Source organism: Pongo abelii, chromosome 15, assembly GCF_028885655.2.
Source record: "Pongo abelii isolate AG06213 chromosome 15, NHGRI_mPonAbe1-v2.0_pri, whole genome shotgun sequence".
NCBI lineage: Eukaryota > Metazoa > Chordata > Mammalia > Primates > Hominidae > Pongo > Pongo abelii.
Genome location: NC_072000.2, coordinates 55,458,631 through 55,481,730, shown reverse-complemented (window position 1 = coordinate 55,481,730; position 23,100 = coordinate 55,458,631). Strand labels below are relative to the sequence as shown.

The following is a 23,100-nucleotide window of genomic DNA, read 5'->3' as shown; positions in this document are numbered from 1 at the left end:
AGAGATGAATCTTTATTTTAATGAAACATGATGGGCTGCATGATTACAAGCAGCATCAGGTTTTTCTAAAGGCAGACTGCAGGCATTGTTTGCCTACCCTTGTCCCATTTACCTGGTGCCTGAGATGAGGTACCACAACTAGTCTGAACAAGCTTTTTGAGGCTTACCAAACTCCTTTTCCTTGGTGGTAACCTTCCTTCATGCATTTTTAAATGAGAGAGAATATCAAGATTATACCCACAACAAGCTGGGGGAGGTAACCAATTCAAAAGTTTCATTTCCTGCCCCAAGTTTTATTGCATAAGTGGGATGGTATTTAGGAGTTTCATTTGAAGAAGAGAGACCCTGGCTTGGCCATGGTTTTTGAACACACGTGTCACATGCTTCTGCCTGACCTAACCTGCCCTTGAACTACGGACAGAGCAGTACAAGCCAACCAGTTCCATATGCCATTACTCTAAGCACTAAATGACCATGGTCCCTGTTTCCTTGCCAATGGGTAACTAACTTATATTTCAGCATATATTTCTACCTTGGATTACACAGGAAGATCAGCTTAACAATTGCTTCTCAGACATGCCAACAAATTCATTTCAGCAAACACTGTTTATCACTAGCTGTGTACTAGTCATGAAACCAGATGAAATAGATGCAGTCCCTCACGGTAAGGAGCTTACAACTTTAATGTATGGAATTAGACACATGCACACCTAAATATAGGTTAGTGGACTGGAACATGAATGCAAATAAATTATCCAGAATGTAACCCAGACAGATAAAGCAATGGCAATATTTGCTATAATGGTTAAAGACATATGGAGAATACAGTAAGAATGTCTGCTATCTATATAATTGGAAATCTAGAAGGAGATGGTAGAATGATCAAGAAATGATATTCAAAGAGATAATAACTGAGGATTTCTCAAACATTAGGAATTCCAAAACATCCCAAATATATTAAGTACAAGGAAATTTGCAAACAATTCATCATGGTGAGACTGTGAACACCAAAGACAAAGAGACTATCTTAAAAGTATCCAAAGAGAAAAGACACATTTCCTACAAAGGAATAGCAATTAGAACAATGCAAGCTTCTCTGTGATAGCATTAAGCCAGAAAAGACAGGGGAGTAGTATCTTCAAGACAGTACATAACTGCCAAGCTAGAATCATATGACCTCAAAGTAATAATAAAATAATTTTGGCCATGATAGGGATTTAAAGTTATAAGTAAGGTGCTTTGAGAAAGCTAAGGGAGGAGAATTAATCATGCGTGGATGCTGGTGTTGAGGGGTGGGGAATGGAACAGGTGTGAGTAGGATTGAGACAGCTGGGGAGTGAGGAGACAGGACTGCAGCCAGTGATAGGATCCCTTGTTTAAATGAGGAAAAGGCTCTACCTCAAATCCAGCACAGTTCCACTCAAGGTGCCCAGAGTGTAGGCTGTAGGTGAGATGCCAATTCTTCCAGACTCTTCAGCTTGGTGGCCTTACATAAGGCACAGTCTGCACATTTGTATCTGCTGCCCTGAGGGGAGGTGCTCCAGATGGTGCAGTCTGAGCAAAGGCCTAGAAGCCCATATGGACATACTACGGTATGTTCAGGCAATAGAATGCCTCTGATAGCTGCATCCCATAAGTACGACGTCTTCCTCGTGTTCAGACTTGTGCACTGGACTGTATAGAAGAACACTGATTCCCATGAGTGGAGCAGGCAGCACACAGGTAAGCTAAATGGGAGCTTCAAGGCTGATAAAGCTCTTCCAGAATACAATCAATGTGTTTTCCAAGGGCATCAGGGACCTAGTAGAATTCTAAGCCTGAGAAGGTCAAGCACCATTTTACAAGCCCCTCCACATCTCCCCACACCCCAGAGTGGCCTTGCTGTTGCTCCCCGCACCCCTGCAGGCCCTCTGCTCATTTACGCTTTTCTACTCCATGCCATGGAAATGCAAGGAGTTAGGAGCTGTAAAGGATTCCTTGTGAGTCCTACATCTCTGCCTGCATTTGCCCACTCATTCAGGACAGAGTATTATAAAGTATTGAAGTCTCCAAGAACCTTTGAGGTCATTCAGTACTTCCTCACAGCCAGTGTGGAACTTCCTGTACAACATCTGTGACCAAAGCCCATCCCCCTCCTGCCAAAGCTCTACCAGGACCTAGAGGCTCACAGCCTAGATCATCATGATGGATCTTCTCTCCAAGATGTCAACTCTCATTTCTTCCTATGTCTGTCTTCTCCAAGGAAAAGAGCTTCAGTCTTTCCCTTAAAGGACTGCATCCTAATCATTTTAATATGGTCAGGATTTGGCAAAGTACCTGCACTCACCCCAATCACAGGTTTTATTTCACTGCACTGTAAACTTCACTAGTGATGCACAAGAGTACCTTGAGGGCAAAGACCATTTCTTGTTGATCATTGCCACTATTCACAAGGTCTGGAGTACTAGTGGCTACATGATGGACATTCACTAAATTACTTCTGAAAGAATAAGTAAAACGACAACCATATTGTCTGATTTCCAAATCATCCAACTCATCTTTCTTTGGACGTGTGACTGACTTAGAAAACTATGAAATCCAGAACCCAATACAGGCAACCTCAACTTCTGTGTGTGTGTGTGTGTGTGTGTGTGTGTGTGTGTGTGTGTACACAAGAGAGAAGGACTACCCTCCTCTGGGGCCAATGTATTTTCCTTCTTTGCTCCCTCATATACTCCTGGGCAGCAGCAGTCTCCTATGAATCTTCAAGTTTATCTCTACTTTCTCAGCATTCATAGGGTAAATTTTCCCAAAGATGAAAAGGAGAAGCCAGAGCACAGGTAAAACCATCGCAGTCCCTCCTCTGGTTCCTTCTACCACTGCCCCAGCTCAAAGCTCTGCTGTGATGTAGATCATGTTTTTCCCAGAAAATGTAAACTTCTTAAGAAAACTGACTATCTTCTACAACTCCTAGCACAGTGCTAGGCATACAACTAATTTCTGCAAGACAGTGTAGAAGCTAAGAATGGGCTCTGCAGCCAGTCACCCTGAGCTTGAATCTTAACTCCGTCACTGTCAGCTCTGTGACAGTGGCAAGTACCAAACCTCTCAATGCTTCTGCCTCCTTATTTGTGAAATGGAGATAGTGATGTTATCTACCACACAGGGCTTCTGAGAGGGTTGAGAAAATACATGCAAAATACCTGGTATGTAACATGCTATGTAGTATATGCAAGAAGCATTAGCTGTCATACTAATTTAATACATATTTATTGAGCTAATTATGGGTAAATGCAAAATTACAACATAAGACAATCTTGTGCTAGGTACTCACTTTTTCATACTCATTGAAAGCATTTACAGAGCCTTCTCTGTGCTAACTGCTGAGGGCACAAAGATGAGCAGCACTTGGGAGATGATGTCACTTAGGAAGGTATTCTTTTCTCACTTTTTCCCTATTACATTTGATATCGTAAGGTGTCTCTGATGAGGTGTTAGCAGGTATCAAATTTTTAAGCATGTCTCCTAATCCTTTTGGACCTCAGTTTCCTCAACTGCAAAGCCAGGCGGTTTGGCTACTTGATCATCTAGCTTTAACATTGTATAACTTTATGATCATGGAGATTTGATTGTTTGTGAAAAAAAAATTGCACTTCTGTTTCAGGGGTTTTTCTTCCACGCTTCTTCTCATGGACTAGGAAACATGGGGACTTATTTTTGAGGTCACAAAAGAGGAAAAACCGAGACTCCTCAACCAGACCCAACCACTGGCTTTGATGACATCAGGAAAGAGGGAGGAATGTTCTCTTCAGACTTGGGAAGTTGGCAGGTGACTCTCCTGGAGGCTGGTGTGCTTGAGGTCTCTGAGGGGGGCCCAGCTGCAGCCCCTACAGACCAGGATACAATAATGAGATGTTTTCATGCCAGGATCTACAGAAGGAACCATTCATCTCTTGCTGCTTCAGGCAATAGTCCAGCTTCTCTTGGCAGGGAGCAAATCTGTGCCAAGATTCACTGAGGTTTTGGTGGTCAACTGGATGGCAGCAGACCCTCTCTTTCTTCCTGGGTCCATGGAACAAATAAAAAAATTAATAGTTGATCAAAGTTGAGCCTTTTCCAGGCTCCTGAGGCATTTCAATGATCATTATAGTATTATATCATTGAATAAGTTTTCAAGTACAGTGCATTAGGTAGGAGGTGGGGGAAGAACTTAAAAGGAACAGCTCTGAGGAGCTGCTTCATCTCAGGCCAGATGGGAATGGACTGGGATGTGGGTTCTCTAGACAACAACATCGACAACAAGGAGCTCTCAAGCACACAGATGCCTCCGCCCCCTATCAGTTGCACAGGGTTTCTCGCTAAAGCAACTTAGAAAAACAATTTAGACATCCGAAGAATAAAACTCTAAGGCTATAGGGCTCCGTGACTTCTTGCCAGAGCCAAGAGGAAGCTGGCTCTCGACCTCACCTGCCATCACCATTCAAGGCAGACAGAGCCTTCAAAGTGCTTAACAGAGATGAGTCAGGAGTCCAAATTCCCTTGCTCTCTCTCAGTTTTCATCAGCACCACAAGAATAGGCTGGAATTTTACTAAACGACTGAACACACATATTGCTAACAATGGATTCGTTACAGACTGTCCAGGGAAAACAGGAGAGAAAAAACTGAATTGCAGTGTAACCCCAGTTTCATATCATGGCAACCCTGTACAAACAACTCTCAGTGCAACCATATGCCAGTTCCCATCTTCACCTCCCAGACCCAGGTAGTCCTCAAGAGACAAAGCTCAGGAACTAATCTCAGCATCTGACGGCAACAAAATTACCATTAAGCCTCTTGCCAGTGGGGCCAGCACTCACCAGGAAAAACTTACTCTGTTAGATAAAAACCCACTACTGGGCGTGGTGGCTCACGCCTGTAATCCCAGCACTTTGGGAGGCCAAGGTGGGTGGATCACCTAAGGTCAGGAATTCGAGACCAGCCTGGTCAACATGGCAAAACCTTGTCTCAACTAAAAATACAAAAATTAGCTGGGCTTGGTGGCAGGTGCCTGTAATCTCAGCTACTTGGGAGGCTGAGGCGGAAGAATCGCTTGAACCTGGGAGGTGGAATTTGCAGTGAGCCAAGATTGCACCATTGCACTCCAGCCTGGACAATGAGAGAAAAAAAAAAAAAAAAACTTACAACTTGCTTGAAAGGGATAATTCATTCTCCCTACCTTCACCCCAAATATGCATGTATACATGCAATGTTTTCTGAAAAGGAATCATGTTTGTTATTTCTCTATTGGTGGAGCTAAGCCTTGTTCTGGCATTCCTGGCAAATGCTCAGGAAACAATGTCCTGGTTGTTTTTTAAAGGAGAGATTACTTCAGAAGGACTTGGGGAGAGAGATCTTTTGTACGATTTCTCTTGGAAGATGGGGATGGAGGCTGCAGCGAGGCAGGCTTTCAGAGAGAAGAGTATGGCACAAACCCCGCATGGGAAAGACCAGCTCCTCATCCTGTGCATCATTTGTACCTTCAGCCTGGTCAGGCCCAGAAAGACTGCATATCCAGTGCAAGCTGATGGAGATGCAGCCTTTGGTATCATAAAGCACAGGGTTTTTTGTTCATTCGTATTTGGGGGCAACAGCCTGTGCATTTTTTTGGCAGCCATAAACGTTGCCATATGCTGAGAGAGAGAGTGAGGGTTGAATTAACATGCTGCCTCATCTTTTGGTGTGTCACAGCTGAGTCATATCCATTTTGACACTCAGAGAATATAAATAGAAAGATTTTGGGGACAGAAATGAGAAATCTATACATCTTGGACTTTTTCAAGTTCTTCTGGCTAGCATGTGCTGTTTTCCTTAGCAGTCTTGCCCATGATGAAACAAAGTCAGAGAAAGAACAGCCTTTGCTCAAACTTTTGAATGTCTTTGATACGTTAGATTGGAAAAGACTGTTTGAAAGATAGGGAACAAATATGTTTTATTTCATAGAACTATGTGTGTGTCCTGAGCCAGTAGTGGCAAGAAGGGGGAGAAGCCTATGGATGATGCACGTAAGATTAAAATCCTACAGGGTTTTTCCCCATCCTGGTGCCTTCACAACCTCAAGTATGGGGAAGCCAGAGTCATGCAGTGATTTATGCACCAGGAATCCAAGCTCAGAAAGCATCCAGGCATAAGGCCAGGCACTGGTGATTTCTGCTATTTTGCACTCTACGGTTTCTTGAGAAAATGGTACATCACTCTGTTGGTTTTCTTGCTGTTCTTCTGAGGTGGAATGGAACATAAAGCTTCAACATGTTTTATACCAAAATGGTTATACTAAAGAGGTCTGGCATATAGTTACCCTAAAGGGGGCTTCCCAAGAGGAGGAAGAAGTGACCAGCAATGTCTCATTAGCAGCCATAGACCTGGGAGACTCAACATGTCAAATATGTCAACAAACATTTCCTGAGTAGTCACTAGAATAGCATCCATTTAAAAGGCAGAGTTTCCGCCCTGAGGAGCTTATAATATGTGAGGAGGAGGGTAAGAGATAAATACTTAATAAGCAGAAGATAGTAAAACTAAAGACAAGCAAGGCAGAGGCTTTCTAGAAGTTTGCTAGAATAAAATTAGAGATAGGAAAACTCACAAGGCCATTTAGACTCAAGAGTAGCCTTCCCTCTGGAGGTCTAATTTAATTAGCACTATCATTGGGCAATTACTAAAATTATTCATCAAGGGATGGAATTTAAAACCTTTGAAAAAAGAGGGGTGGGAGTACATGTGTATATGTGAGAGAAAGAGAGAGAAAGAGAATGAGAGAAGAGAAAGGAAAGGAGAGAAGAGAAAGAGAAAGGAGGAGGGAAGATTAGGGAGGAAAAGAAAGGACAAGAGAGAGCGGAGGAGCGGGGAGAAGGGATCCCTAACCTAGATCGAATCCTCCAATGCTCAAAACCACTGAGCACTTTCTACTCTCAGAATTGTTAAAGTCACCGTTATCCACAAATGCTTTTAAGATTTTGAAATATATGAGAAACATTTAATGTGCTTCACAGAATAAGCTAAATGAAAATGGTCCTTACACTACAACTGCTGGCACTCCCCTGGGCTGTCTGATGGTATGAAGTTTTGAGCACACACACAGATGATAACAAGCCTGTAAGGCTTGTCAAGAAACTTGACTTTTCAGGTGTTTGAATAAAGAAAACAGCATATTTTTGTATTCATCTTGGTTAACAGATATAAAAGATTAATTATGTCATTAAGTAGTATATAATTTTCAAGCATATTTAATGTCACTGCATATTTACAGTAATTTTCAAAGGAATTTTGCATCATTATATTATTCCCACAACAAGATTTTTTAAATGTTTTTCTGAAATTCTATAGTTCTAAGAAGAGCTCTATGTACCTTCTTAGAGCTTCATCCCAACATCAATTTAGGAAGAAGCGCAGCCAATGTTAAAACTCTACACGCATGGGTTTACATTTAGACACCTGCATTCTCTCTGTCCATCTGTCTCTCCCTCTCTCTCACAGATTTGAGACACAGGAACTAAAACTGGACCAAGGCTCCTAGTAAGGATCACAGAATAGAAGTATTTTGGTTCAATTCCCTTCCCAAAAGGCATACAAAAGTTTAAAAGAATGGAAAATTAAAAAAATTTACAATCCCACCTTCTTTAGTCAAAGTAGGACACAGCCACAACTCTTAACCTCAGTTTCTGAGGACTGAATGCTAAGCATAGTGAAAGTGGGACCTAACTGAGCAAAGGCATAAGAATAGCCACAAGCCTCTATAGATTTCTGGAAGGATATGGAGTTCTCCAAAAGGGGTGGCCCAGCAATTGCTTGATGGAAGTGTCAGGGCCTGGAAATGTGGGCAGGGCCCAAAAGCCTCCCTGTGTCCAGTTCCAGGTTGTGGAGCATTTGGCAAGGCTGCCTGATACTTAGCATACAGTGTGTCCACATAACAGAGAGGAGGTCTGGCCCTCCGGCTGCAGAAGGAGCACCAGTGGAGGCTGGGTTTGTAGCAGTGACTCCACGCCTGCTGGTAAACATAGTTCTCAGCCAAAGATGATTCCACATCCCAAGGAGGCATTTGGCAATATCTGAAGATATTTTTATTTGCCACAACAGGTATCAAGTGGGTAAAGGCATAGAGGCCAAAGATGTTCTAAACATCTAAAAGTTGCAGAACTTTCCCTTGGATTATACAGCCCCAAATCTTAATAGTGCCAGGGTTAGGAAGCTCTCTGATCTTGGACAAATTTCTTAACTTTTCTTAGCCTTAATGTCCTCCTCTGAAGAATAGGACTAATAAATAGCTTCTTGATACAGTCGTTAAGCTGATTAATTCAGATACATGATTTATATGAAGCAATATTTTGCACAGTGCTTGACACGTTGTAAGTATTCAATAAATGTTGGCAACTATAGCTTCTCTCTCTCTCCCCCCCTTTCTGTCTCTCTCTTTAAGCAAGTATAAGTACATTTGCTTGGCTCTATGGCCTATAGCCCATCCTTGACACTATTCTGCCTTCACAAACACCTTTAGCAAAATTCTCAGTTCTCCAGCACTTTCTAAGAGTGGCCTACCTCACTGGTGATGATTCTTTGAGAAATGTGCTAAACGTGTACAGTTAGGACAAGGGAAGTTGGATTCAACTGATTGGTCCAGCACACTACTCTGATTCTTGGAATAAAGATCATAACCCCCCATTCCAGCTTTACATAACCAAACCAGAATAAAACCCAGGTCAGCTAAACCCTTGGATAATTAATTGTTCTTGGTATGTTTCTGGATCATTGAAAATTTGAATGTGTAAACACCAACATTTCTATTTTAAACATTAGTAGAAAATATTCCTAAGGTGAATTATATATTTTTCTGTATTTTTAACGAGTATATTCAATAGTTTAAGCTTTCCTTCATGACTCAAGATCATTACTACTAACATCAATTATTACACATGCTTTACCACAGTGACGGCCTCAGGATCTGCCGAAGTTTGTTAGCTCTTTATCCACATGCTAAATAGATCAAGGGCACTGTGCTTTCTTATCTTTTGTTTACACTAATTAACAAGGGTTTGTTTTCCTGCTGGATTCCTTGTTTTAACATTTCTAACTGGCTGTTCCTTCAAACATTAGCATAATGCCAAGGGTGGATCCGAAATTTTAGGGAACTGAAGCTCAGACAATTGTTGGTTGTTGGGAGGAGGGACTCTTAAAAAAAAAAAAAAAAAAGATACAAAATTAGATAACAAATTGGACAGTGGGCATATTCCTGGAAGACATTCCTACTCTGGTTACGCTAGCAATAATTTAATAATACACAGAAGTAACTATAAAATATACATATATATTCCAACAAACCCTAATTGACTTCTACTTAGCTAGAGCTCAAAAAATGCCTACAGCCTCTTCAATGCCATCTGACATGAGGTGATGTGTGCTGGAGGGCAAGTCAGAGTGGCAGCAGGCAGTCTGAACCAATTGTGGTTAAGATATCTTACCTTTGGAAATTTTACAAAACCACGTGACCTGGTGAACACATTAGTGGGTCACTTACTGTGGACCTGCCTTCATAATAGTCTGATGCAGTATTACTCTCTTCTGAACTAAAAAGCCAAAGTCAACCTTGACAGAGTCTTACATGAATTAAGAAAGAAAAGGCTCTGAATAAAGACTGACGTACCTACTTGGAATAAAGCAAAGAGCCTTGCGTGCATAGAGTTTGAGACATATGCATAAAATATCTCTTTGGCTTATCTCTTATTTCTAGCTGTGCTTCACCAGGTGAGGAAAAATGAGCCAATCTCTTAGAGTCATTCTTTCCCCCCAAAAATCTTTATGTTCTTTTACTGGAGCAAGATTCCTGATCCCTATACAGTGATGTATTTACTAAACAGAGACCTGTACAGAAATTACGTACTATCCATCTAGATAGGTTGTTACACTTTTGCCTGTTGGTGGGATAGTTCCATTTATCAAGTTTTATACATCAAAAAGCTTTGAATTTCACCAGATTGTCCATTAATTCTCCTCTGAAAAAGTGGCATTTAATTTCAGCTATTATACTTTAACAACATTAAAAAGCTTCCGCATTACGCTTCTTCTCGCAAAATGGCATTGAGCAGACACAGCTGAGTCCATTACCCCACCCAGATTTATATAGTCATATTTGACAACTTTATACCAGAGAGCTGGGACAGTTACTCCTAATTAACACAGACTTCTTACTCTGAGAGCCCATCTTCTTGGCCACATTTTACATAGCCAATGAAGACATGCCAGCAACTGTCCCATATATAACTTGGCATTAAAGCACCAGGTCTATTTGATGGTGGTGGCAGACACTATTACTTTATATCCTGATAAAAGGCGAATTTTAAAAACTGCCACCTGGAGATTAAAAATCAAGGGCACAACGTTCTGAGAACTGAGGATTGAGCATTCTGGTATCCCAAATGATGTGAATATGATCAGAAACCAACTGTGAATTGTACCCATGTTTCCCAGCTGGGGAGATAGTAATAGATTGATTCAAATCCCATTACTAAATCCACATAGCCCTGAGGTTTTCCTGTAAAGTGTGTATCAAAAAACATGAAGTTAGGGTGACAAAGTTTGACAGCAATGTTATACAAGTCAAACTTGTAAGGTCATAGTAAGCATATCTATGCTGAGAGAAAAGCATCAAATCCTTTGTGTACACATTTAGTTTTATTGTAACAAAGCAACTTGTACACTTTTAACCTTTAAAACTGAGCATCATCTTTCCTTTCCAGTGAAACAAAAAGAAAATTTAAAAATAAACAGGAACAAAATTACAATAGAGAATGTCAATTCCAAATAAGATCCTACAGGTTCTGCTGATTCTCCCATTGAGTGTCAGGGCTCAAGTCATCATTAGGAGAGAATTTATTTTAAAAGTGTCATCTTAAACTGTAAGGATGTCTGTCAAATATCACAACTGAACATGCCAAAGGAGAAGCCATGCTGTCAAAATGCCCACTTAACCCACCCAAACATCTCCAACCCACCCTTTGCACCTTCTATAACTCCATTTTTTAAAGTTTTTTTGTCTTTTTTTAAACAAGAGAAAGTAGACAGATGCATGTTGGGAAATGCTAACTGTGCATATTCACAGAGAGACATGGTGTACTCTCTGAGCCCAATGTACAGAGAAAGGAGAAAAGAAGCTAGAATTCTGTGCACTGCTACACAGAGGCCTGGCAACTTCCAGCTTCCAGCAGAGCAAAGGGAACAGGTTTTTCTTTTTTTCCCACAGAGATCGATGGTGTTGATTCTGTTCAGTTTTTGTTCAGACAGGAAAGGATGAAAATGAATTTTGAACAGAAAGGGGTAAAGACAGTTTTTCCATTGTATTCTGCTCAAGGTATTTCTCCCAAAATAAGTTGAGAACCATGGTGTAGAGAAAAGGGACCTCAAGAACAGGGCGACTGACTGAGCGCAAGAGGAAAAAAAAGGGAAAAAGGAAGACTGCAACTTGCTCCCAGAGATTGGAGAAAAGTTTTTTAAAAAGAAAGTTGGGGCTGGGCGTGGTGGCTCACGCCTGTAATTCCAGCACTTTGAGAGGCCAAGGCGGGCGGATCACAAGTTCAGGAGATTGAGACCATCCTGGTTAACACAGTGAAACCCCGTCTCTACTAAAAATACAAAAAATTAGCCAGGTGTGGTGGCGCTTGCCTGTAGTCCCAGCTACTTGGGAGGCTGAGGCAGGAGAATCGCTTGAATCCGGGAGGCGGAGGCTGCAGTGAACCGAGATCGAGCCACTGCACTCCAGCCTGGGCGACAGAGTGAGACTCCATCTCAAAAGGAGACAGAGTGTTTCCAGGGATATGGATGAAGCTGGAAACCCTCATTCTCAGCAAACTATCACAAGGACAGATAACCAAACACCGCATGTTCTCACTCATAGGTGGGAGTTGAACAATGAGGACACACGGACACAGGGCGGGGAACATCACACACCGGGGCCTGTCGGGGGTGGGGGGCAGGGGGAGGGATAGCATTAGGAGAAATACCTAATGTAAATGATGAGTTGATGGGTGCAGCAAACCAACATGGCACATGTATGCATATGTAACAAACCTGCACGTTGAGCACATGTACCCTAGAACTTAAAGTATAATAATTAAAAAAAGAAGGTTGTGTACCCTAGAACTTAAAGTATAATAATTAAAAAAAGAAGGTTGGAATCCATTAGTGTTGTATTAGTCATCTTCTCCTTCATCCTCCTCTCCCTCCCCTTCATCATCATCTTCATCTTCTTCACCTTCATCCTCATCCCCTTCTTCATCAATACCTTCTAATCCTTCCTCCTCTTCTTCATCATCATCTTCTCCTTCTCCTTCTTCATCATCCATATTGGAAACCAAGTAGTACTGTAGTAGGTTTGGCCAAATACCATCTTTGATGACCTCTCCTAACTCATTAGCCCCTACATCAGAATGGTCAGTAAACCAGGTAAAAAAGCTCTCTAGTTCCACATGCTGCTGCTTCTTGCTGGCTTTATTCTGTGTTTAACTTGAATGTTTTGTCAAATCCTTTCCAGATTTCCATTTGATTTCAGTGGACTTTGAAGATGGATCACCTCTCTCATTCAGATGAAATTCTTTGGAGAGAATTTTATTTCCAAAGTAAGGATTTTCATCAAAATAAAAATCTATTCAGCAATTTGATTTAATGTCATCAAATTCCATCACTTCAACTTTGGTCAAATAATGCACTGCCTCTTCATCCTCCTCCCCAAGCAGTGCAGACACTTTGGATGGTTGACAAATGTTGTTACCCAAAAATCTGGGATTTTGGCAATCAATTCTGACTTCTTCTGAGAAAATTATTTACGGAGTTTGTTATATTTCTGTTCTACTTTCAAAATCTCCTCACTGGCTTGTTCATTAAGTCTGTCTATTCCATTTTGTACTTTATCAATGTGTTCAATTGCTTCTTGCTCTTCTTCTTCTCCCTTCTTCAGTAAGCCTGCAGAGGTCAGTGTCTCCTCTGGTCTTAGGACAGGAGGTGGTCTTGGTTTCTTCATTTGAGGTAGGAGTGGAGACAGGTGTTTGGGGGCCATGTGGCTAAGGAAGTCCAAGAAGCAGACCACGGGTCTCCTTGCTCATCAGGAAGCAGGCAAAAAACTCAGGGTCATTTTTTAAGAGCATTTTCTTAATATGAATAATTTTTTTAGTTGACACTTTATAATTGTACATATTTATGAAGTGTGATATTTCAATACCTGTATACAATGCATAATGATCAAATCAAGGTAATTAGTGTCACTTCAAACATTATTGTGTTGAGAACATTCAAAATTCTCTCTTGTAGCCATTTTAAAATATCAAATAAATAATAACTATAGTCACCCCACAGTGCTATAGAACAATAGAACTTACTCCTCTTATCTAGCTATAATTTCGTATTGGTTAAAAAAACCTTTCCTTATCTCCCTTTCCCTCTACCCTTCCCAGGTTCTAGTTAGCACTATTTAGTAATAGTTTTGAATATGATTTAAGTTCAAGTAACCATGATCATCTGTAGTTTGTACTGTTTTCAGTAGTAAAAATTCAAGACTTGGACTCTTAAGGTTTCTAATAAAAAGCAAATGTTTACTTGTACTTCCCTTTGTTCCTCTTTACCAGTTATTTCTTTTTAATGTTTACACTTTGTTTCTTTTTTTTTTTTTTTTTAATAGCGATAGGGTTTCACCATGTTGCCCAGGCTGGTCTCGAACTCTTGGGCTCAAGTGATCCTCCCACATCAGCCTTCCAAAGTGCTAGGATTATAGGCATGAGCCACTATGCCCAGCCTAATTTTTAAATTTTGAAATAATTTTGGACTTAAAGAAAAGCTGCAAAGTTCAGAGATCCCTGATATCCTTTACCCAGTTTTCTTGACCACATCTTATATAGTCTTAGTAAGATGATCAAAACCAGGAAATTAACATTGATACAATACCACTAACTAATCTGTAGACCCTATTGAAATAATGTTGCCAGTTTTTCCACTAATGTCTTTTTTACTGGTATGATCCAGGATTCCACGTTGTATTCGGTTGTCATGTGTCCTAAGTGTTCTCTAATTTGTGACAGGACTTTAGTCTTTTTTGTCTCCCTCTCCCACAACAGTGACACTTTTGAAGCCTACTAGCCAGTTATTTTGAAAAATCTCTCTAGATTTTGATCTGATAATTTCTCATAATTATACTTTTTTGCAAGAATAACATAGAGGAGATGTTGGGCCCTTCTCAGTGTCCCATATCAAGAAATACACAATATTAGGTGATATTAACTTTGATGACTTGGGTAAGGTGATGCATGCCAGGTTTTTCTACCAAAAAGACATTTTTTTCCCTTTGTAATAATTAGGAGAGAAAATTTAAGACTATGCAAATAGTCTTATTTCTTATACTTTTGCTCATTAATTTTAGTGCCCAGTGATGGTTCTTATCTGAACAGTTATTGCTATTTGCCTAAGAATAATTTTTATTTAAATAATTTCCTCTACATTTATTAATCAGAATCCTACTGTAAGAAAGAATTGTCCTTTCCCAGCCTCTTAATTATTCATTCAATTACTTATATCAATTTAGAGCCATAGATGCTTATTTTGAGTATAATCCATTATTACAATTTTTTAATTGTTGTTGCTCAAATTGTCCCAATTTTTACTACAAAAGGAACCCCTTCAAGTTTCTTACATTCTTTCAGCATGTCCCCATCAGTTTTTGAGTACTTCCTTACCTTCTGGCATCACAGGATGTTCCAGACTAATCTTATCATTTCACTGGCTCCATCCTGGAGTCAACCAATTCTACAAGGAACCCTGGTTCCTTTTATTGAAGAATGGCATTTCACAACCAAAATATAGGTGGTAGACGTGCTCCTTGCTACTGGGATGTCATGAGGTATACGAAATATGTGTCTGTATATTACATATGTATATATACATCTATATTTACTTCTTTATGCCATCCGTGTACATAATAAAAATCCTGAGTTTATGCTGATACCTCCTATTCTAACACTATAGGGTTTATTCTAGCTTCCTCCCCCTTCCTTATTTTTAACTTATTTCTTCTACTTGAGAAATGGGGCTCTCATTATTCACAATGTTTTTATTTATTTGTTCAATCCTAGTAGAGATGTAGCTTCAGAATTGCTAAAGCATATCCCCATGAGTATTTACCAAATAGATTAAGATATTTGCATACCGTTCATTTTATAATACTTGCGTACAGTAGTCTTTGGTGCTATAGCATATAGTCAAAACACTATTTCCAATGCTACTTTTCTTACTGTTGTGTTCTATTTGGGGTTCCCCCAGCATCTGGGTTGAATTTAATTAATTATAATGGGAGAGGCGGACATTTCCATAGTTCTAAGAGTCAGAGCTATATAGTAAAGGCATATTCAGAAAAGTGCTGCTCATACCTTGCTCCTATCACTCTGTTCTCATTTCCCATTCTTTCCACCCTGTTTCCATCTACCCTCTGTAGGTAACCAATCTCATTACCTCTGGCTTATTTTTTCTGTACATTATTCCCTGTCGGGTTAGCAAAAATTAATAAATTTTACAACACATTCCGTTAGTGAAGCTGTATGTAAATAGGCATGCCATACTTAGGCACAAATGAGCAGATAAGTGTATGTGCTTTTAGTATTCCATTTTTCCTTATATCAAGCATAGTATACTATACATATTCTTTGCATTTTACTTTTTTCACTTAAAAGTATGTCCTGGAAAATCACTACCTATTATTTCAGAGAGACTTTCCTCATTTTTTTTACAGATATATAGTACTCCATGTATAAATGAACCATGGTTTTATTCAATCACTCTTCTATCTGTAGGCATTTAGATTGATTCCAATATTTTGCAATTACAAATGATGCTTCAATGAACAATCCTGTATGTATGTACTGTCATATCATTGGAAGTGAATTTTGGGCTAGATTTCTAAAATGAGATTTCTGAGTCAAACAGTAAACGCACATGTAGCTTTGTAAAGTAATGCCAAATTTCACTTTTAAAAGGTTGTACCAGCTTGACATCCTACCAGCACTGCATGTAACAGAATGTGTTGTAAAATTTATTAATTTTTGCCAGCCTGACAGGCAAGAAATGGTATCTCAGTGTTGTTTTAATTGTATTCCTCTAATTATGAGTGAGTGTGAACAAGTTTCATGTTTAAGGGCCATTTCTATTTCATTTGTTGTGAATTGTCTGCTCATGAAAGCAAAGCCAGCAACAGAAATGGACAGGAAACTTTCACATCTGGCTCCCAGGATAGGCCCTGCCCCCTGGATTGAGCTCCATGGAGACCTTAGACTTGCCTGCTTTCTCAGCCCTATTCATACACCCAGCACCCAGGGCAGACAGAATTCTATTCCTCCCAGAGGCGGTCCATGACCTCAGTACCGCAGTTTGGTTGGTGTCTTAATCAAGCTCAACGATCTGAGTATTCAAGGTTATGGTTATTTTTAGGTTTCCTGTGACAATAAAAAACATTTTCTGCGGATGCTTAAAAGTAAGCCCTGTGTTTGGTGTAGAAATCACGAAGTTAACAATTAACATGGGCCCTGGGTATCTTCACATTTGAGTCTCAGGCATTGGTCCTCATGTTTCGTACTGGGAAAAGTCAATCCACTCACCATTTGGCAAAGGTCAAAGCAGCGGACTGACCTTATGACTGATGATTCTGTGTTCCAGATCATTGTGAATTCCTCTACCTCTGTTTGCAAAAGAAAAAGGGAATTTTCCTGAGTTTCAGTTGAATTAATCACATTTAACAGCTCTTCAGACAAAAAAAAAATCAATCTTGTAAATTACAAGTACTGCCAGGAGAGCCTTACATTAGGCATAACTTCTGTGTATATGGTTAGGCCAGAAACGAAGCTGGATTTGATCCACTGAGGTTGAACTGTCACCAAAGGCAGCATTTCCGCTACTCTCTATCTTTTCAATACTGTAAATAAAGAACTGGATCAATTTGAACAACAGAGTCATTACTGTATCTTAATTCAATGTTTTCTGCTATTAATACATCTTGTCTTTTGATTCTCTAACTCGAAAGAGCTTGTCATTATGTGTTATTTGTTTCATTTAGCACCATTATCAAATTAAATAAGGAAGTATCTTCCTTTGCCTGTAGTCTCCAGGGCTGGAAGGGAAGTAACGCAGTAACTGTACAAGCCTTATTTAGCTCACACAGCTCAGTGGTACCTTTGCAAAGTGGGTGACTTTAAAAGGGATACTTTCTTTCCACATGAGCAATCTCATCAAGAACTCTTTTAGCCTGACACCTAAAAGCTATTCTACTTGCATATGACCTTTATCTGTTAGTTACATGGGATTAAGGAAAATTGATCTATCCTTAGGGTCCCCTTTACCCTAAACTGCTCATAAGTTCATCTATAATTTGGAAAAAATAAATAAGGGGAAAATAGCTAAGGGGAGTCTATCACCGACTTCAGGTAAAATTCAAGGTCTTGTTTGTATTACCAGCTCTATTTCTGTATACCTAAATCTATGATGTTTCAGTTATGGACCACGAACTATAAACTCAAGTTCACTTTCACTGCAACCTTGGTTAAGAAAGAGGTGTTATCAACGCAGGCATTAATCATCTCAAGAACATTCAGAGTATGAAATGGTTTCCCTGACTTTGATGTAAACAAAAATGTTTCAAACTTTTCCCTTTCTGTATCAGGTAGTACTGTGGGTGACTTTTCTGCAGACTTTTTAGGAGAGATAGAATGAGTTGAAAACATATCAATTTGCATGTTTTATGGAAAACAATTTCTGTTAGAGCCACTGGCATACTAAAATTGCTCAATACTGACGGAAATAGGGAGTCTATTTTGGAAGGACTTCCAGCTTGGGTGACCAGTTTCCTATTTGCAAACTTTGAAAATCTCTTATTGGGGCAATGACTTAACCATTAATAAGAAAAACACAGGCCCCTTCTCTAATTCTGCAATTCCCTTGTTGAACTTGGCCAACCACAGGTATGATGGCTCACTGCCCATTAAGCCATTTTCACACTCTTCTGGGTTATATATAGAAAACAATACCTCAATTGTCTAAGAAAAGAGAGAGACTTTAAAAGTCAGCATATACATATCCTCATAAACACACACACACAGTCTTCTGCATACATACATACTCCATACATGAATAGCAATGTCCTTACTAACATAATAAACATCCCTTTCAGTTCTTCTGTCTTTAGTGGTTCCCATTTCAGAGCCACACCACAGATTCTTTGTGTCCTAAGTCCACAAGAAGCATCCCAAGCATTCTTGCAAGCCCTGTGGCTTGGCTCATGCAACTGGGAATAAAAGATCTCTTGAATACAAATGGCAATGCTCATGCCAGCAGCTGCCACCCAAGGGTAGCAAACACCATGCAGTTCATGTTTTGTACTGCTGCTTTTTGTTCTGAGTGAAAGATGAGAGATATGTTCTCACTGGAGAATTCTTTGGTTCTGATTTATGTGGAGAGAACAGAGGTTTTTGTTTGTTTGTTTGTTTTTTATGATTCCCTGTGGCATGTAGAGTTTGACCTTGACTTTTTAACTACCAGGAACACATGAACTTCTACCCCAGATTATGCCTAAACTTTTAAAATAAAGGAATTAAAGAAACAACTCCAATTTGCATGGAGCTACTACTTTCAGCTTTCAAAATCCTGTAATGTGTATTGTTAACAGCAGTGCGTTAGATATTCTGCTATTAGTGGAGGCCAGAAAAGAATACTTTGGGAAAGGTCAGCAGTGCTTAACTGGAGCTGAAGGAAGTGAGCAACTATATTTAAAGACTGAGAATGGAGTATGGTTTCACTTTCCACACAAAGAACTCTTTCTTTCGGCTTTTAACATTGAGGTGGATAAATTCTGAAAACTCACAGAGGGATTTGTTGTTGACTTGTAAATCCAAACTTACATGTCATGAATTTCATTACTCTATCTCTCATTGCCCGGAACAGCCCATGGCATTGAACATCTTTTGCCTGGCATAATCACATGGAACACAAAGCCTCTACTGAATCTTATGGAATGAAGGAATGGATGTTGAATTCAATTTTATTTCTTTTTCTTTCTTCTTGAGTTTCATGCATTTAAAATGGGTGTACATCCTCAGGAAGTTAAGTGCCTGAGGATGTTACTAGTGATGTAGACACAACTTTTCACCCCAAGGTGGTGGGTATAAATCTTGACCGAGTCAGGGCAATCAAGAGGAAATTGATGAGTGGTGTGTTTTCTGTGAAAAGAATTTCTCCCCATTGATAGTTACTATTCAACATCCTTACAACATCTCAAAGTCCCACAAGTGAAAGGGAACTGAGAGACAAGTAATGTAACTTGCTCATTTTATAAATGTTAAAAATAAGATGGGGAAAAGATACATGACTTGCCCAAGGTCATAGAGGTTGTAATGTCAAAGCTGGGACTTTGTCAAGTTTCCCTCACTCCTGTCCAGTGCTTGGTCTCTTTTGAAAGCCCACGACACTTAATTGAATGTTAAATGGGGGAAACGGATCATTCTCTCCAAACGCATGAGATGTCCTTAGCCACATAAAAGTAGTTTACTTAGGGAGCCATCATACCTGTGCTCGACAAAGTTCAAAGAGGGAATTGCAGAATTAGAGAAGAAAATGGTTTGGTAATGTGTGGATAAACGGCTAGAGGGAAACAAACAAACAAACAAACAAGAAAAAAATCTTCATGACTACCCAGGTGAAACTGTTTTTGAATGGCTAGGCTGCACATTACAATCACCTGGGGGAGAGCTCTGATTATCTACTGCTGCATAACAAACAACAACAAAATTTAGTAGTTGAAAACAACAACCATTTCATGAGAGCTCACAATTTTGAGGAACAGGAATTGGAGCAAGTCTTAACCAGGTGATTCTTCTGCTCCTTGTGGTGTCAATTGGGATTACTCGGTGGCATTTAGCTGGCAGCTGAACTGGTTTGGAGAATCAAAGATGACTTCACTCACATGCTTTATTCACATGCTTGGTGCCTTGATAGGAACAAATGGGAATCTGGGCTCACCTGTTCTCTTCTCTCTCTTTTCTCTTCTCTCTTCTCTCTCCTCTCCTCCTCTTCTCTTTTCTCTCTCTCTCCCCCTCTCTCCCCTCTCTCTCTCCCCCTCTCTCTCTCCCCCTCTCTCCCCCTCTCCCCTCTCTCTCTCCCCCTCTCTCCCCTCTCTCCCCCTCTCCCCTCTCTCTCTCCCCCTTTCCCCTCTCTCTCTCCCCCTTTCCCCTCTCTCTCTCCCCCTCTCTCCCCTCTCTCTCTCCCCCTTTCCCCTCTCTCTCTCCCCTTCTCTCCCCTCTCTCTCTCCCCCTCTCTCCCCTCTCTCTCTCCCCCTCTCTCCCCCTCTCTCCCCTCTCTCTCTCCCCCTCTTTCCCCTCTCTCTCTCCCTCTTTCCCCTCTCTCTCTCTCACCCTCTCTCTCCCACTCTGTCTCTCCCCTTCTCTCTCTCTCCCCCTCTCTCTCCATGTAGCCTCAGGGAATATCTTCATAGTCTTCATATATGGCAAAGATAGCTTGGGGCTCAAGAAACTGATAGAAACTAGCATTCTTTTTAAAGACCAGGCTTAGTGTTACTTCTGCCGTTCTCTATTGGCAAAAGCAGTCAGGCAGCCCAGACCCACAAGGATTGAAAATAAATCCTACCTCCTAGTGGGAGAGGTATCAAAGAATTTGTAGCCATCTTTAATCTGCTGTAGCCCATCCTCTAGCCACTAATTATTTATATTCCCCCCACATTCAAAGTTCACTCACCCTCTCCCACAACCCCCAAGATTCTCATCTCATTACAGCAACAGGCTCAGACTGGAGGTCCAGGATCTCACCTTCTAAATCATGTCTTGGTGCATATGAAGCTATCGGGTATGTTTCTTTAAATACAGTTCCTCTTCATCTGAAGACTTGTAACCTGGAGACTGGAGTTGTCTTCCCCATATGCCCAGCATGTAATGACCACACTGAGATCATTGCAGTAGACACTCAAGTTCAAAAGTGGGAGGGGCACAACGGGAATCCCAGAAGTCACTTGTACATGGCAATTCTGAAATAGTTGGTCACATGACACCAATTCCTTAATTCAAGCCCTGATTTAATTGGGTCTGGGGGGGGCAGCCTGGGCACTGATAGTTTGTATTGGCTCCCCAGGTGATTCTAATGCATAGTCAGGGTTGGAATCACTGACCTAGGAAGTTCACCTGGCACCTTTATTGTTTTAAAAAAAAAAAAGGAAAATACTCACTTGAAAGGTTTGAGTATGTCCTAAAGTGTGTTCTCATTTCACTTTGAATCTTTTCTAAAATGTAGATTCTTCCCACAGCCCAGACTTACTGAACCCAAACTCCTTTTAACAAGCCCCCACCTCCCAAAATGATTCCCATGCCACAAAAAGTTCACATCCACTGAATTTACTTATTTGTAAAAATTTAGTTATATTTTGTGAATTTTTAAAGAATGTGGTAGTATTGTACATCCATTGTTTGCTGGTCGATGTTCAACAACCAGGTCTTTGGGGAAGAAAAATCTTTGATGGATAGCGGGTGTCAATTTCTACGGTGTAGATACTCCCAACATGGCTGCTTTCAAGTTCAGCACAACATCCGAAAGCTTGCAAAATTCCTGAAAAGGTACAATTACCTTTCATAAGACAGCACAAGCTAACAAGTATACCACTGTATGCTCGCTTATGTTCACATCTCTATACGAAGTGAAAAATACAGGAACAGCATCTTTGAAGTAAGTCTATCTTAGGTAAAAATCCTAATTCTGCAACTTATAGCCAACATGTGACCCATGACAAATTTGTTTTCTTTCTAAGTCTCAATGTTTGCATAAGTAAAATGGGGATGACAATGCTAGTACTACTTCAGGGGTTAAGTTTTGCCATTTCTTTTCAATCACATATTCCCAGTTCTATGTGCTTCTCCTCCCATGAGGTTCTTCATACATTCATAATTTAATTGTCTGCCTTCCTCAAATGCCTGAGCTACGTGAAGCCAAATTGTTCCTCTTTCTTTTGGACCCATATGCCCAGTGATCAGCAAAGTGGCTGGCATATGCCAAATAAAATAACGTATGTGCTCCACTCCCTCCTCCTGCATGCATGGCAGACAACAGTAACAGGTCATGACACTTGTATACAAGAGGATAAATAATTTGAGGAAAAGGTGCTCTAGGGAACTTCCCCACAATTGGAACTAGCCCATGAGATAAACCGATTTTCCACCTTGCTATAAGTTCTGCTAATAAAAGATCCTGAGCCTCAAGGAAAAAAAATAATATACCAACTAGGTCTCAGAAAGCAATTATTTTAACTTTACCATTTGAATAGGACTTAGACTCTCATATCTGATAAGGAGGGGAGAAAAGAAAGTTAAAGAAAAATTGGTAACTGTTCCATTCTCCAGTAGGCTAATTCCAATCCAGATCTATTTTCTTGTGGTCAGTTTAGGCTCAGGCAAATTCTGTTTTGTCAGCTATAAGCTAATGCAGTGGGGTGAAACAACAGGAGGCGAAGCCAGGGGTCAGACCCCATCCCATTCCTGACAACAGCCTGTGAGCCAGGGTCCTCACTGCCACTTCAAGGTCTAATAAGGAAGGTAACAGAGAAGCCTGGAGTTCAAAAGAAAGTTCTCCACACTAGGTGAGCCCTCTCTGAGAAGAGAACGAGAAGGGTCTTAAACTCTGGACTCTCTGTTCCACTCCCCCCATCTCATGGTACCTGGCATCTCTTATCCTACTTAGTGTAGCTTATCTGCATTCGAGGTTATATATTATTTGTGTATTCATTCAGCAAATATTTATTAAGTCCAAATTTTCTAGGCATTGAGTAAATAAAGTGCAGAAATATATATAGTCTTCTCTGTTGAGAAGTTTGCCAACCCCTTAGGAAAATAGAGGGTATGTAAAAAAAAAAAAAAAAAAAAACCATAGTACAAGGTAGAAGTCATGTATTGTAAGTGAACATAGACAAAAGTAGAGACTTCTGAGAGAGCAGGGTCTAATTCTAGTGGGGAGTGGGGCTTGCAGGTGGATGGGAAGGACACACAGATGCAGGCACAGCCAGAGAGTGCAAATGGTG

At 40.4% G+C, this 23,100-nt stretch overlaps 1 pseudogene; it reads right to left on the bottom strand.

The window, feature by feature from the left end:
- Positions 1-12,186: 12,186 nt before the first annotated feature.
- On the bottom strand, positions 12,187-13,174 carry LOC100438538 (protein SET-like; annotated as a pseudogene).
- Between the last annotated feature and the right edge of the window lie 9,926 nt (positions 13,175-23,100).